The following is a 16140-nucleotide window of genomic DNA, read 5'->3' as shown; positions in this document are numbered from 1 at the left end:
TCCACTGCACAGAATTTCTCAGCATCCTTCAAACTCCCTGGCTTTTGTGACCCGGGATCTTTCCTCAGGCTGTTCTTTCTGTTTGGAATTCTTTGCCCCAGTCTGCTCTGAAGCTTCTACTCCTGTTTTGTGTCATAAGTAATGCCAACGTCTAACACCAAGGGCTTCCCAAGTGGCTCAGTGGTAAAGATTCTGCCTGCTACTGCACGAGACACGGGAGACATGGGTTTGATCCCTGGGTTGTAAAGATCTCCTGGAGGAGGGCATGGCAACCCACTCCAGTATTCTTGCCTGAAGAATCCCATGGACAGAGGAGCCTGGCAGGCTACAGGCCATGCAATCTCAAAGAAGTGGGCATGACTGAGTGACCGAACACACACGTATGTCCAACACCAGAGCTGGGCTGCTTACCCTGGTACCTCCTGAGACTTACTTGCCTTTAAGAAGGAGCTAGTGAAAGAGTGGGGTTCTCTGACTGGGGAGAGGGAGAGGGTTCCTTGTGAATTTCCCCCAGAAAGGCCACCAGGTTTGTGCCCAGGAGCACTCAGGCATGTCTGTTCCAGACAGGCAGCTGGACTGTCTGGTGGACGCTGCAGAACAGAAAACAAATCTACCTAATGGAGCCGTTGATCACTGTCACAGCATGCAACCAGCTGTGGCCTGGAGAGAATACATTTTCCGGAGAAGTTCTCCTGGGTAAAGAATGTTCATTGACATGAGGCTCTTAAGGGTTCGTGAGTGTGCAGAAGATTCTTTCCTGATGACATTTCGGAGATAGTTTTGCATGGAATCCACTTTAAAATGTCTCTCCGTCTGCTCTTGGACTTGGGGTTGCTGTTTCTTCCCTGGAGGGTGGCAGCGTTTGCTCCCCCGGCCGGCGGTCTCCTGTCTTCTCAGCCCTGTTCCTCCCAGTTCTCTAGTCGAACGGGCGATGCAGTCCTCCCCATCCGTTGTGATAGTTTGCTGTTGGCAAATGCCAGTATCTAGATTCTGAAACGACTTTGATTTGTATAGCTTTCCCACTTTCTCCTTCAAAATATCTTGCCATCTTTACACGCTCCCTTGCTGCTTTATTTGTTGCTGCTGTTGTTTGATTGTTTCTTTAACTCTGAGTGCTTGCATTTTGAGAGTAATGTTGGATAGAGATCTGAGTAGCCACCATCTCGCCTTCCATGGATCTGACTTTCATGGGACCGGCCTGAAGTTGACTATTCATCCCTCTAAACCCTCATCCTGATTTCGTTTTTTAGCATCTATCACTTACTTTAAAAAAATGTTTCTGCTCCTCTGCTTCCTTGGTTACTGTCTGTCTCCTTCACTAGAAAGTAACCTCCATGTGAGCAGGCACTTTGTCTCACTCCTGCTGTAGCTGCTGGCACATGGTGGGTACACAGTAAAGGACTGTGCATATAATACATGATTTTTCCTTTTGCATTAGGAAAGCCTTCTTTCTTTCCTAGATTATAAATGTATTGCTTTTTCTATGTTAATTGATATTGAATTTTATCAAATACACAACATCTTTAAGGATGAACTTCAACCTATGGAAAAGATTAATGACTTTAGGAGAATCTTGATAGTATTAATTATTGAATTTCTGGAATAGGTTCTTCTTGGTTGTAGTATATTATTCAAATATATATATAGACATATATATATATGTACATACAGACATATATTACATGCTGGTCTGTAGATTTGGTTTGGTTATTGATTTGGTTTGTTACTGCTCTCTGTCAGCCTCTGGTTTTACTAACTTCTTGAAGGAAGGCACCAGCTGTGAGATCAACCCACCAGCAATGTACAAAGCTGCCTATTAACTCTCACTCTACCAAAACTCTCTATTATCATTTTAAATTCTCCTTACAACTTAGAAACCTGGATATGTATATTTGCTTGTACTTGATTTCTAGTGAGATTGACTCTCGTCTCCCCATTGATACATACCTTTGTGAATTTCCAATTCATGTCATTTATTATTTGTTTCCTGTTCACATGTTCATCCTTTTATTGATCTATAGGAACTTTTTGTATATTAAGGATATTGATTTTCTCTCCCATATCTATTTATATGGTTCCCATTTTGTTGTTTCTTTTCCAGTAGTATTGATTGAAATCTCTTAAGTAGATTTTAACATTTTTTAAAACTTGATTTTAAACTCTATCTCTCTCTTTTTTTTAAGGTACATTTTTAACACTTATGTGCATATTTTAAAAGTCCAGACCAGAGATCAAATAACTAGCCACCTTTACTTGCTTCTAATTAGCTTATGATTTCTTTTATTTTACATGTGACTAGTTAATTGAGGGTGATTTCTCCTTGTCCACAGATTATACCCAGCCTTCTCCTTGAATCTCAAGGAACAGCAGACCTGGCCTCTGGAAGGTTTACAGGAAAATAAATTGGTGCTGTGAGTGAGACAGAAGGGGCAGGCTTTACCTTAGTACAGGGTGCTCTGTACTGAGGGCAACTGCAGGGTTTCCCCGGGGTAGGACAGAGGTCGCATACTCCTTGAGATCGTCACATTCTCGTTCAAATGTGATGAACTCGGGTGAGCAAGTGAGGTCCCCAGAGCACAGAATTTAAGGAGGTGCTGACTCTTATGCGCAGTTGCAATAGCTTTCGGTTCTGCTCCCTGGGTTGTTACTTGTCTCCTTATACCCCACTCCCAACCCCACTGCCAAGCTCTGTGAAAGAGCAGCTCTCCAAACTGGAGCCTTAGTCCCTCCCCACCACCCCTAAGGTGCCCTCTGTCCTCAGCTCAGAACCCTCCTGGGTCCCGAATGACTCATGTTGTGAGGTGGCCCTGCTGTCTTCCTTGGCCTGCAGTTCCATATGTCACAGGTTTCAGGAAAGGTGTAGAGCAGTGCCGTGAGCACTGAACTTGGAGTCAGGTGGTATCCGTGTGATCTCTCACCCCCTAGCGGTGACACACCCATGGTTTTCACCTCCTGACACTGTCCCGTGGTGTCACACCCATTCTGCTGGCCACCCGGAGCCATGGTCAGGGTCAAGTCTGATCTCTACTTTGCAAATGACAAAGCTCTGTACATATGTCCACAATTTCTGTTATAGCTCCAGCAAATTGCTGTTGGCATCAGCAGGTTCATTCACATCAGAGGCTGCTGCCTCTGGCCAGTGTTTGAAGCATTGGCACAGCAGAGAGGACAAGCCTGCTGTCACCTGTTCTTTGGGCAGGAGCCAGAGCCCTGCCGGGCAGCGTATCAGTAGCTCTGTGACCTAGACGAAGTCACTCACCTTCTCTGAGTCTGTCTCCTCAGCAGTGAGTTAAACAAGTGATGCTTATCGCATAGCGTTCCTCTGCAAATTAAATACTACAGTGTATACCTGGGAGCCTAGCAAAGCATCAGGTACCCAGTAGGTGCTCAGAACAATGTTTTCTGCCTTGGCTGGGATTACGGACGTTTTCTCTTACCAGAACTCGTCTAAAGATTCAGTGTTTTGTTTTTCCAGTTTTCTTTTTGTTTGTGTGGTAAAATACATATAACAAAATGTACCGTACTGTCTTAACCATTTTTACACATACAGTTAGTTGGTTGAATACATTTCCAGTGTTGTGCAACCAGCACCACCATCCATCTCCAGAACGCTTCTCATCTTGGGAAACTGAAACTCTGTACCTGTTAAATGATAACTTTCCATGCCCCATCACCCCTTGGCACTGCCTTTCTTCTTCCTGTGTCTATGACTTTAACTGCTCTAGGGACCTCACATAAGTGATTTCATACAGTATTTGTCTTTTGTGACTGGCCAAGAAAGTTGGCATAATGTCCTCAAAATTCATCCACGTTATACCATACGTCAGAAATTCCTTCCTTTTTACGGCTGAATTATGATCCATTCTGTGTATAGACCACATTTTGCTTATCCATTCATTCATCAATGGACACAAATTGCTTTCACGTAGATTTCAATTTTGGGTTTTTTTTTTAAAAATATTCTGTTTTGGGGTACTCTAAATTGAATGAAGGGCCTTGTATCAAAATTGAGCAGAGCCTCTCTTCTTTTTACCAGAATTCCTGACTTCCTGTTTCTCTGCAGTCCAGAATTCCTGTTTCCTGCCCAACTCTCTTGGTGATCTGTCTTTGTTTACCCTTCTTCAGTTGGGAACACAGCCAAGATCCGAGGGGGTCTTCTCATCTTTGAAGGTTGGGCTCACTCCTTCATTCCATTTTGGATTCATAGGGAAGTAAAGGAAGTTCGGAGCCTCCTGGTCTCAGGTCTCAACTGTCTGTATCTCTTCCTCCAAAAGTCTGAAGACAGACTGCATCATGATCCCAGGAGTAGGGTGGGCTTGCCGAAAATGCTCGTGCCCTGGCACATCCTAGACACTTACTTGGAACCTCAGCCTTGACCACCCCATCTGATCCTTCCAGGGTGATCGTGGTCTTGACTTCTGGTTCTCCCAGGCAGGGTTTGGAAGACTCAAACCCAGCAACTCACCTGCACACAACTGTCAACACCTTCCTCGACAAAAGGACTGACTCTGGAACTTACGAGTCAGTGTGATTAAGGCTCCTGACTCTTTCTCTTGAACCAGCAGCTGGGCTAGAATTTCAAGAACTGGGCTTGGTAGTTTGGGGCTGGTAGACAGCTGGGCACAGAAAATTGAGGCTCATTCATTCATTCACTGTCTGTTTATCGAGGGTCTATTCTATGCCCATGTGCTGTTTCCACTGTTGCAGGTGCAGCACATATGATCCCTGTTTGCTTATTACCTAGAGTCTGGCTGGAGTGGCAGGCATTAATCAGGCTAATAAATGTGAAGTTGCATATGTAAGATGGGCTTCGAGGATTTGCTTCCAGCTTCAGGGGAGGATTTGAAGTAGAGTGTCAGTTGCTTTTTCTTAGTGTACTCTCTGCACATGGTAGCTTGGCTATAGATGTTTAGGCTGTACAGTAAGTCCTCTACATATGACCTCCAAGTTGAAAACTTTCAAAGATGCAAATGTGCATGCCAGTCCCTGTATGCCAGCTGTTGTACTGTACCAAGGTACTGTACTGTAAGATTCAACGTGTTTTCTTTACTTTCTGTGTTTTCCTATTTTTTCAATTCAGTTCAGTTGCTCAGTCATGTCCAACTCTTTGCAATCCCATGAATCGCAGCACACAAGGCCTCCCTGTCCATCACCAACTACCTGAGTTTACTCATACACATGTCCATCGAGTTGGTGATGCCATCCAGCCATCTCATCCTCTGTCGTCCCCTTCTCCTCCTGTCCCCAATCCCTCCCAGCATCAGAGTCTTTTCCAATGAGTCAACTCTTTGCATGAGGTGTTTCAGCTTTAGCATCATTCCTTCCAAAGAACACCCAGGACTGATCTCCTTTAGAATGGACTGGTTGGATCTCCTTGCAGTCCAAGGGACTCTCAAGAGTCTTCTCCAACACCACAGTTCAAAAGCATTAATTCTTCGGCACTCAGCCTTCTTCACAGTCCAACTCTCACATCCATACATGACCAATGGAAAAACTATAGCCTTGACTAGACGGACCTTTGTTGGCAAAGTAATATCTCTGCTTTTCAATATGCTGTCTAGGTTGGTCATAACTTTCCTTCCAAGGAGTAAGCGGCTTTTAATTTCATGGCTGCAGTCACCATCTACAGTGATTTTGGAGCCCAAAAAAATAAAGTCTGACACTGTTTCCACTGTTTCCCCATCTATTTCCCATGAAGTGATGGGACCAGATGCCATGGTCTTCATTTTCTGAATGTTGAGCTTTAAGCCAACTTTTTCACTCTCCTCTTTCAGTTTCATCAAGAGGCTGTTTAGTTCCTCTTCACTTTCTGCCATAAGGGTGGTGTCATCTGTTTATCTGAGGTCGTTGGTATTTCTCCCGGCAATCTTGATTCCAGCTTGTGCTTCTTCCAGCCCAGCGTTTCTCATGATGTACTCTGCATAAAAGTTAAATAAGCAGGGTGACAATATATATACAGCCTTGATGTACTCCTTTTCCTAGTTGAAACCTGTCTGTTCCATGTCCAGTTCTAACTGTTGCTTCCTAATCTGCATATAGGTTTCTCAAGAGGCAGGTCAGGTGGTCTGGTATTCCCATCACTTTCAGAATTATTTTGTAACAAGTATTGTAAACCTATTATAGTACTATATAGTTGATTGTGTTAGTTGGGTACCTAGAGTAACTTTGTTGGACTTCTGAACAAATCAGGCTTATGAATGCACTCTCCAAATAAAACTCATTCATTTGTAGTAGGGGACTTACTATAGTGGAAAGGTGGCAGAAGAAGCCATGTGATGCATAAGACTGAGTCGTCAGTGCTTAGACCCTGAGTCACCAAGAAAATGTTGCCTAGTGGGGTATCCTTTTAATGTCCTTATTCCTTCACTGTCCAGTGGCACAGTGCTGTGCAGAGGGAACAGCGTGGCCACAAGCCCTCAGCTGGTAAATTCAGGGCATTGCCTGTAGGGAGAAGGCTAGTGTGGTCCAAGTGTAAGGTCACAGGGGGATGTGATTGTTGAAATGCAAGGGAGTGGCAGTAGCGACAGACCGTGCCAGATCCGTGGGCCATGGTGTAGATAGTTGTTTTATCCTAAGAGCAATGCAACACCACTGATGGACTTTAACAATTTTCACTTAATTTTAGGGGATGCCTTTAATGTGTGCTTACTCTGTCCCAGACACTGTTCAAAGGGTTTTACAGTACTATCTTGGTGATTTCCTCAGTCAGATCTATGAGGTAGGTACTTCATTATCCCCATTTATCAGATGAGAAAATTGAGGTTCCAAGAAGCTAAGCAACTTGTCCAGAGTTTCACAGCTAGTAAGTGGCAGAGCCTGCCTTCTTAACCACCACTGGAAGCTGACTCTTGCTATGAAAAGGGCTGAGTAGGTGCCAGTGTGGTTTTGGGGAATAGCAGGAGAAACCCCACCCCATGAGGGAATGCCCAGTCCTCTGCCATGGACCTGGTCAGGCAGGGAAGTCTGGCGTGCCTGTGTGTACATGTGGCTCAAGGGGAAGACCTGATGCCTGGCACAGGTGTCAGCCCTGCCACTGGCCCTTCTCTGGAGCTGCTGCCTGAGAACTCTGACAAGTCAGAGATGCTCTTATTGGCTGCTTCTTGGGCAGTTTACCCCGGGCGATTACACAACAGCTAAGTGAAGGCACCAACATTCAGTTTTGCTTCCTGGACCAGCTGGGCTGACTTGGAGAACACAGGTTGCCCCCTCGCATTAATATGGTTTTGGAGTCTGCACTTTGGGTGAATCCATGGCTCATAGCAGGTGGGGGGTGGGACTTGGGATGGGGAAGAATGGGCCATGGACTCTGATTGAGGAGAGGTCACAGAAGCAGCTGCTGACATACAGGAGCCAATATCGTTGGGCCGTTCACTGAGGAAAGAGCAGGGTAAAGATAGAAGATCTAAATGAACTGATTATTTAGATGAGATCTTGTCATCAGGGAGATATACTTTTAAGGAACCGAAGCCATCAAAATAGTTCAGCTGGGCTTTACAGACCATCCTGGGCAGTGGATGAGAAATGGTTTGGTGTCCTGGATGTGAAATCGGAGAGTCAGACACCCAGCTTTCTCTCGTCCCTCCTCTTCTCCATCATCTTTGCTTCCTGCTTCCTTCGCTCTGTCTGTCCCCATCCTTCTTTCTACACACCAGCTTCTCTTGGCTGCTGGTTTCCCTGCCACCTACTCCGTAGAGTGTATTTCCACAGCCTGCAGTGGGACTCTGGTCCCCACCACCTCCGTGCCTTTGAGCTCCACCCCGCCCTTTCGGCTCAGCACAGTCTCTGTCCTCCGAGCGATTGAAGGCAGGAACAGATGTGTCCGTGACACATGGACTCCATTGACTCAGAAATGGCAATGGTGGTTCAGGGAATGGGGAATTAGCTTTTAACACACAGGTAAAGGATGGAGAGGGCGTTTCGTTGTTGCTGTTCAGTCACTATGTCGTGTCCTACTCTTTGTAACCCCCAGCACTACCTCGCGTCAGGCTCCTTTGTCCCCTACTATCTCCCAGAGTTTGCTCAGATTCATGTCGATTGAGTCATGAGCCATTTGCTCAGATTCATGTCTGTTGAGTCATGAGCCATCCAACCATGCCATCCTCTGTCACTGCCTTTTCCTCTTGTCCTGTCTTTCCCAGCATCAGGGTCTTTTCCAATGAGTCAGCTCTTCGCATCAGGTGGCCAAAGTATCGGAGCTTCAGCTTCAGCATCAGTCCTTCCAATGAATACTCAGGGTTGATTTCCTTTAGGATTGACTGATTAGATCTCCTTGCAGTCAAAGGGACGCTCAAGAGTCTTCTCTAGCACCACAGTTTGAAAACATCAGTTCTTTCGCACTCAGCCTTCTTTATGGTCCAACTCTCACATCTGTACATAACTACTGGAAAACCATAGCTTTGACTGTACAGACCTTTGTAGGCAAAATGATGTCTTTGATTTTTAATAGGGACACTATAAAATTCTTCACAGGGCCCCAGACCTAAAGACAGGTAGTGTACCCCTCCCCGCATAAGGGTCCCATGTGTTCTTGGAGCAGTCTTATGGTTCCTGACTCTTTCTTTGGAGGCAAAATCTGAGTCCCTCAATTATTTGTCACTGAAGGAAAGAGCAGACCCAGAGAGGCAGTAACTGGTGGGGGACTCCCCCATCTCCACACCGGTTAGGCAGCCCAAATGATATGGAGGAGCCATTCCATCAGCCCACTGGAGCCTGACAGTGAACTCAGTAATATGGTGATAAGAGGAGAAGCCAGACCAAACAAGTCTCCCTGGGAGTGTTTCCTTGTTTATATTCAGAGCATTTCAAAGAATATTTCAATTGCTGTTACTTTAGCAAACGTCTTCCATGCAAACTTCGATATATTTAAATGAAGAAGCCTTCATCCGAATCAATGGAGTGATTGTTTCCACCTCCCACATGAAATACCGTGTCTTGTAGTAGCATACCTTGTACATGCTGCAGAGAGTGTCTCTAAGTTGCTTCTTCACATTTAAAGGATTTGTGGGCTCTGCATCTTAATGGGATGCCAGGAGTGGACCTTGTGAAGAGTCTGTGCTGCTTAAATATTAGCCTAGCAGGATGCCTTGTCACTGAAGCTCCACCGGGTCACAAGCCCTAACCCCTCTACTTAAAGAGCAGTGGGTTTCAACCTTTCAGGCTCCATGGAGGCTAAAACTAAAGACTACACCTGCCAGAGCTTTGGAGTCAGTGCCTTCAGAGAGCACTGCTTGTAATAACCTGGACGTCTTTAAGTCAACTCCACATTCTTGAGGTTCAGCTCGGGGCTGGCCGTGCCTGGTGAGCAGTGGTCATCTTCCTAGATTGCTCTTCAACACCCTTGGTTTGCGTTCTTGATTCCTGCTCAGGCCTAGTTCCCATTCCCTGTTGTCCCCTGACCCACCCAGCTGGGGCCCTGGCAGGAAGCATGCAGGTGGGTTATTGCATCGGGCAGCTGACATGGAGGCAGGATCCAGGGACTGGGCTCCACAGCCCCTTATGATCTCGGAGGGCAGGGAGAGTAGGACCAAGGCACTAGCCTGTCTTCCCATGTTCCCAGGGCCCAGAGCATTGGCGAGGAGTCATGGGCCCTGCATCTCTGGCTTGAGTTAGAACAGTCATTAATCACCTTTGCAGACAAAGAATCAGTCAGTCCAGTGAACTGGTCCTCACCCCCAGATCTGTCTCAGGGCCTGATTCCCGACCTGACGCTGTTCATGACTCACAGTGGCCCCAACCCAAATTCATGTCCACTGAGCCGGTGATACTATCTAACCATCCCATCCGCTGTTTCCCCCTTCTCCTTTTGTGTTCAGTCATTCCCAGCATCACAGTCTTTTCCTCTTTACAGGTGGCCAAAGTATTGGAGCTTCATCCAGTCCTTCCAATGAATATTCAGGGTTAATTTCCTTTAGGATTGACTGGTTTGATATCCTTACAGTCCAAGGGACTGTCAAGAGTCTTCTTCAGGACCACAATTTAGAAATATCTATTCTTTGGCACTCAGCCTTTATGGTCTAACTCTCACATCCATACAGGACTATTTGGAAAACCAGAGCTTTGAATAGACAGATCTATATCTGTAAAGAAACACAAGAATCCTAGACTTCACTGTGAGGCAAAAGACAGAATCCTAGAGCCAATTTCCCTTTCAGCCTGCAGCCTGGTGTTTCTCTACAGTGACACCTAATGAGGCAGGGCTCTGGGCGACCAGGAGATCAGATGTCCACCATGTAGTGTTGACTCTGCCATCCCAGCGGAGGACACCAAGTCATCGTGTTTTAATAAGCCTCACTCACATGTGCCATGTTGACTCAATGGAATCAGAGGAGGAGCAGAGTCAGTAAGAGGGACTGGGGTCCCTGCATCCAGAGGCGTTCTAGGTGATTCCCCCATGACCCCTGGCATTGCCTCTAGGGCCTCTATCACTCAGGTGGGACAGAAGGAAGAACTAGGTAGAGATGGTTGTTGATGACAAGTTAGAACTCCTTTGCAGAGATGGAGCCTACTGGCTGCTGGGAAGGGAAAGCCTCAGAGTCTCCAAGGAGCTGGGGCACTAGATCTATATCTTCATCTGCAGAGGCATGGTCTTTTAGAAATGGAAGAAGCCACTGTAGCCCACACTTAGCAAACTCTGAGTTCTGGAGTTGACTGCAAGTGTAGGGTGGTGGTATGTGGCAGGTGTCTCTGCAGAGATAGCCTGGATGCCACCCCACCAGTGAGCATCCAGGCGAGGGAGAAGAATCCTGAGCCAGGTGTCCTTCAGGGGTGTTGTCTTGCCCTTCAGCATCAATTTAGCATCCAGTACGGGAGGGAAAGCGTTGAAACCATGCTCCACAACGTCCTGCTGCCTGCAGGCTGAAGGACAGCATCCGTCTCTCAGCTTGGTGGAGTTCCCTCCGCAGGAGAAGAGGACCTGGGCAGACAGCACACAGCTTGGAGCTGCCTGGAGGAGGCAGCCTAACTCCTGGGCACTGCTCCCCGCACGGAAGGGAGCCAGGAATTGGAAGCACCAGTTCAGCTTGGTTTTTAGCATCAGTGCTACTCTCCACACTACTCAATGTGTTCCCACCAAACTTGCCTCATTTTGTCCACTCAGGAATCCTCATTTTATGGCTATAAGCCCAGAGCTCAGGTCTGTTCCTACTTGTTTTAGACCATGCATTCTTAAGGGTGCTTCACCCCCAAAAGGTGAAACTTTATTCTTGGGGTGGGGGTGGTGAAAAAAATCCTTCTCGTCATGGGCATATACACAATGCTTGTACCAAAACAGCTATGCAGATAAGTGTAGAGTCCATATACAGCTATACAGCATACCTATTGAATTAAAATTTCATGGGGGAAATTTTACTCATACACTTGACTGTTGAGTATGTGATCTGTGATTAGCCCAAATCAAAATGTGCAGGAAGTATAAACTGGGTTTCAACTAGTAGGAAAACAGAATATATTATGTTTCATTAATGATTGTGTATTAATCACATGTTAAAATAATAACCTTTGGCTATGTTAGGGTAATAAGTAAAATATATTATTAAAATTTATATCACCTGTATCTTCTTAAATTTTTTTTAACATGGCTCTTAGGAAATATAAGATTGGAAACGTGGCTCACATTCTGTTTCCGGTGGGCTGGGCTGCTCCTGACAACCATCTGTTAAGAGGAAGCATCAGGGTTTGCACTCAGGTTTTCTGATTCCCTCCCAAACTGTTTTGTTATCCCACAGCTGTTTCCTCAGAGAGGATCTACCTGCTGTGTGACCCTAGATGTGCCTCTTAACCTCTCTGGGCTTTAGTGTCTCCTGTTTGTAAATGGAAAATCTCCTCCTAGCCCTGAGGTGCTATTCTGGACCCAGCTGGGGGCTTGGGGTCACCACAGAAGAGGAGGGTGTGGGCTCCCGAGTGACACATCTTACCAGAAATCACAGTCCCATAAATAACAGTGTCACCTGCTCTGTGTCCACTACTGAGGAAATACAACACGGGCAAGATTAGCAAAGGAGCCTTTCATCTGGGACCAACAGAAGAGAGTATTAGAATAAATCATCTTTTTAACCAAAAAGGGAGAAAAACAAAAGCTTTCATCTCTTGTGGGAAGGAGGAGATGTAATCGCAAAAAATAGACTTTCACAAAACCTTCCCATAATAATAGAGGCTAATATAACATCTTACAACTGCTGTTCCGCTAGTTGGAACTGAGGCTCGGATCTCCAATATACCCCCTTTTATCCCCCTTTCCTAATTCCTAGTTTAGGGGAAGTGGAGAGTGGAAGAGAAAATCAATTCTATTTTAATTTCATGAGAAAAACGCTGAATGAAAGAAAAATGTGATGGAGTGAAACTTCAGTCTTCAGCCCCTTGCTGACCCAGAATGTGTGATTATGCAATCCATTGATCCAAGGAAAGGCCACTCAAGTCTGCCCCTACCTTCACCTTCTGAGAAGGAGGCAGGACATTCCGAGCTGAAAGTCGAAATGCCCTGGGGGGTCTTGGAAAGTTCCGTCAGGCAGCAGTCCTGGACTCCCTCCAGTCTCCAAATTTACCTCCACCCCAGCTTTTCTTAACTTCGGTGTCCCTGTCCCCAGCTCTCTCCCTGTCCTTCCAGACTCCACGTGTGTCCTCTTACGCCAGCTGCTTTTGCCAGACAGCTTTCCCACAGCACTTTCTGTCTCCTAGCCCCTGGATTCAAGACTGGCCACTGATCATGGGGACCGCAGAGCCCTGAGGTTAAGCAGATAGACAGACTCCAGGTTCCCACCGCCTGAGTTCCAGGTCTGGTGCTGCAGCTTACTCGCTGGGAGAACCCTGCAAAGCTACTTATTGTCCCCCAGGCCTTGGTTTCCTCATCTGTAAAATGGGAATAATAATGGTACTAAACTGAGGAATGTATGATGATTAGATGAGTCATTCATGGTCAGTGCTTGGCATGGCTCCTGGCAGAGTTGAATGCCAGCAAATATTAACTCATATTGTTGTTATTACAGTGAATTTCGACAAGGCAGTAAGAAGCAGAGGGTTGAGCCTTTGAATTCTGACCCGTGGTTTCATGATTTCAGACTAGGCAATCAGTGCAACTTAGCACACATTTATTTTTGTTCTTCCATTTCTAAAATATTTAATTTTATTTTTTAAATTATTTTTTATTGGAATGCAGTTAACTTATAATGTTGTGCTAGTTTCTGTTGCATATCAAAGTGGGTCAGTTATACAGATACATATATCCACTCTTTTTTAGATTCATTTCCCATATAGGTCGTTACAGAGTATTGAGTAGAGCTCCCTGTGCTACACAGTAGGTTCTTAGTCGGTATCTGTTTTATATACAGTAGTGTGTGTAAGGTCGGAACTGGGGGCCATGATGGGCCGCCCCTCCTCTCCCTCCCGCCAGCGAGAAAGTCCCTCACGGAGGATCCTCCCAGATCCCAGGGACCAATGACAGCACACTTCGCTGGTTGCCATGACGAGCCGCCCCCTCCTCTCCCCCGCTGGCGGGGGAAGTCCCTAAGGGAGGGAACCTCCCGGATCCCGGGGACCAATGACAGCACACTCCGCCAGCTAAAGCCGCCCTGCCCCAGCTGCATGAACCGCACCGCCTCAGCTGCATAAGCCACTCCACCCCAGCCACATAGAGAAACCTATCAGCTTGCGACGCCGCAAACCGGCAACCTATCCAAACCCCCTTCTGCTAGCCCAGCCATCCCTCCCAGCCTGGGTATATAAACAAACTTCCAACACGGCCAGCGCGCGGATTTCCTCGACCTGCCCCATTCGGTCCCGGAACCCCGCCCGGGAGCACTTCTCCATTAAAGCCTGTTAAACATTTTTTGGTGTACCTGGTCATCTTTTACCTAACAGTGTGTATATGTCAATCCCAATCTCCTGATTTATCCCTCTTCCCCCTCCCCCTTGGTGACCGTAAGTTTGTTTTCTTTTAAAACAGTTAATTTTAAAATACTTTAGACTTACTGAGTAATCTCAAAATTAGTACAGTTCCCATATACCCATCACCCAGCTTCCCCTAATGTGAGCATCACACACAGCCACAGTGAAATGACTGAAACCAGGAGATTAACACTGATCAATGCGTTAAACTACAGTCTGATGAATACTGTCATCTAGAGGCCTTATTTAGGTGTTACTTTGTTTTCCCACTGTTGCCCTGTCTCCAATTCGGGATTCTACATTGATTGCAGTTATGCCTTCGTTTCCCCTTAGTCTTTGTTTCCGGTGACTTTGGCACTTTTGAAGACTTCTCGTCAATCATTGTGTAGACTGTCCTTTGGTTCAAGTGACTCATTTTTGGGGCAAAGCTATAGCGTAAGTGGTATGCCTTTCTCAGAGGCTCTTATCAGGAGACACCTGATGTCTGCATTTCTCATTACTGGAGTCGTTAACTTTGATCTCTTGGTTAAGAAGGTAGCATGTATCTACTGAGCATCTATTAATACTGTGTTTCCTTTTGGGGCTCCAAAGTGAATAAAATGGTATCCATACTCTTAAACTCTCAAGTCTAATGGACAAATGATGTTCTAGTTATTATTGCCGTGTAACAGACCATTCCCAAATTTAGTGATGTAAACCAACAACCTTAAAATGCTTACAGGTTCTGTGGGTCAGGAAATTGGAAAAACGTGGCTTGTTTCAACCTCACAACATCTCAGGGCTCAGCCGAGAAGACTGATATGGCCAGGAATGACTAGACAGCTGAGAACTAGAGTTATCTGGAGACTTGCTCACTCGCCATTCTGGTGCCCAGACTCTGGGACTCAAAGGCTGGATTCAGCCGGGCCATTGAGCAAAGCATCTACACGTGGCCTCTTCGGGTGCACTGTGCTTCCTCACAGCATGGCCATCCAGGGGCTTGGCCTTCTCACTTAGCAGCTTAGAGGCTGTAGACATGAGTGACCCCTGTGAATAGGTCAGAATCTTCATTGCCTTTTACGACCCATTCTCAAAGGCCACACTGCTGCTGCTGCTGCTAAGTCGCTTCAATCGTGTCCGACTCTGTGCGACCCCATAGACGGCAGCCACACAGCACTATTCTATTGGTCAAGTGGTCATAAGTCCTCCTGGACTCAAGGGGGCGACATAATCTCTATCTCTTGATGGGAGGGCTGTCCAAACTTGTGTGGCCATTTTTAAAAAGCACCGAAAATAGGAAAGCAGTGAAGGGCCTTTCTACTTATACAGATTTAGATACAGACCCAAGAGGACAAGAGCTTCAGCAACTTGGGCCATGTTAATTATTAAACACAGAATTTAATGGAGTGTCAACTGTGTACCAGACATGCATGGGCCCAGCTGCAGGGTTGCTGCCAAGTCCCTCTATAGGGAGACAGGCTCAGAGGGACACACTCCAGAGCCTGGGTGCTGAGGGTTTCCGATACCCACAGCAGGTCATCCCCTCGGCAGCAGGTCATATATGGACATGCGCAGAGGGCTGAGGGCAAGTTGAGCTCAAGGTTGGAAATGCTGGATTTGGCATCAGAATGACTTCATTTCAAACCCAGCTGTGCCGCATTCTGAGTTTGCTACATTTTCGCCCTTAGAAAGCAATGGCAACCCACTCCAGTACTCTTGCCTGGAAAATCCCATGGATGAAGGAGCCTGGTAGGCTGCAGTCCATGGGATCGCAAAGAGTCAGACATGACTGAGCGACTTCACTTTCACTTTTCCTTTCATGCATTGGAGAAGGAAATGGCAACCCACTCCAGTGTCCTGGCCTGGAGAATCCCAGGGACAGGGGAGCCTGGTGGGCTGCAGTCTATGGGGTCACACAGCGTCTCTTCATTTATTTGGCAAAGCTCATTGGCTTCCCCTCCATGCCAGGCTGGGTGTTGACAGTGATAGCAGTGAATCAGTAGCTTCCTGGCCTTGCCCTCATGGAAGGATTTCCCCAGGCTGTCTCTGCCAGAAAGGCCACTGGTGGGGCTGCAAGATTCCAGGAAGCAGGGTCAAGGGGTTGTTCAAGTTCTGTCACATCTCCATACCCCAAAGCCAACCAGAGAGGAATTGGTCACGCAACTTAACCAGGTTAAACTTAGTAGAGCAGAAATCAGCTGCGTGTGAAATGGGAAGGCAAGCAGCTTTCATTTAGAAACCTGAGAAATATTGCAATGCAGACTAAAGCAATTGGGAATATCA

General features: G+C 46.4%; 1 protein-coding gene across 1 annotated transcript in view; it reads left to right on the top strand.

The window, feature by feature from the left end:
- Positions 1-16140, top strand: part of PTPRT (protein tyrosine phosphatase receptor type T) — a 1166895-nt gene that overhangs the window by 839373 nt on the left and 311382 nt on the right. The window lies entirely within an intron of this gene.

The sequence above is a fragment of the Ovis aries genome, chromosome 13, assembly GCF_016772045.2.
Source record: "Ovis aries strain OAR_USU_Benz2616 breed Rambouillet chromosome 13, ARS-UI_Ramb_v3.0, whole genome shotgun sequence".
Taxonomy (NCBI): Eukaryota; Metazoa; Chordata; class Mammalia; order Artiodactyla; family Bovidae; genus Ovis; species Ovis aries.
The sequence above is the reverse complement of the archived record's forward strand: the minus strand, read 5'-3'. Positions and strand labels throughout refer to the sequence as shown.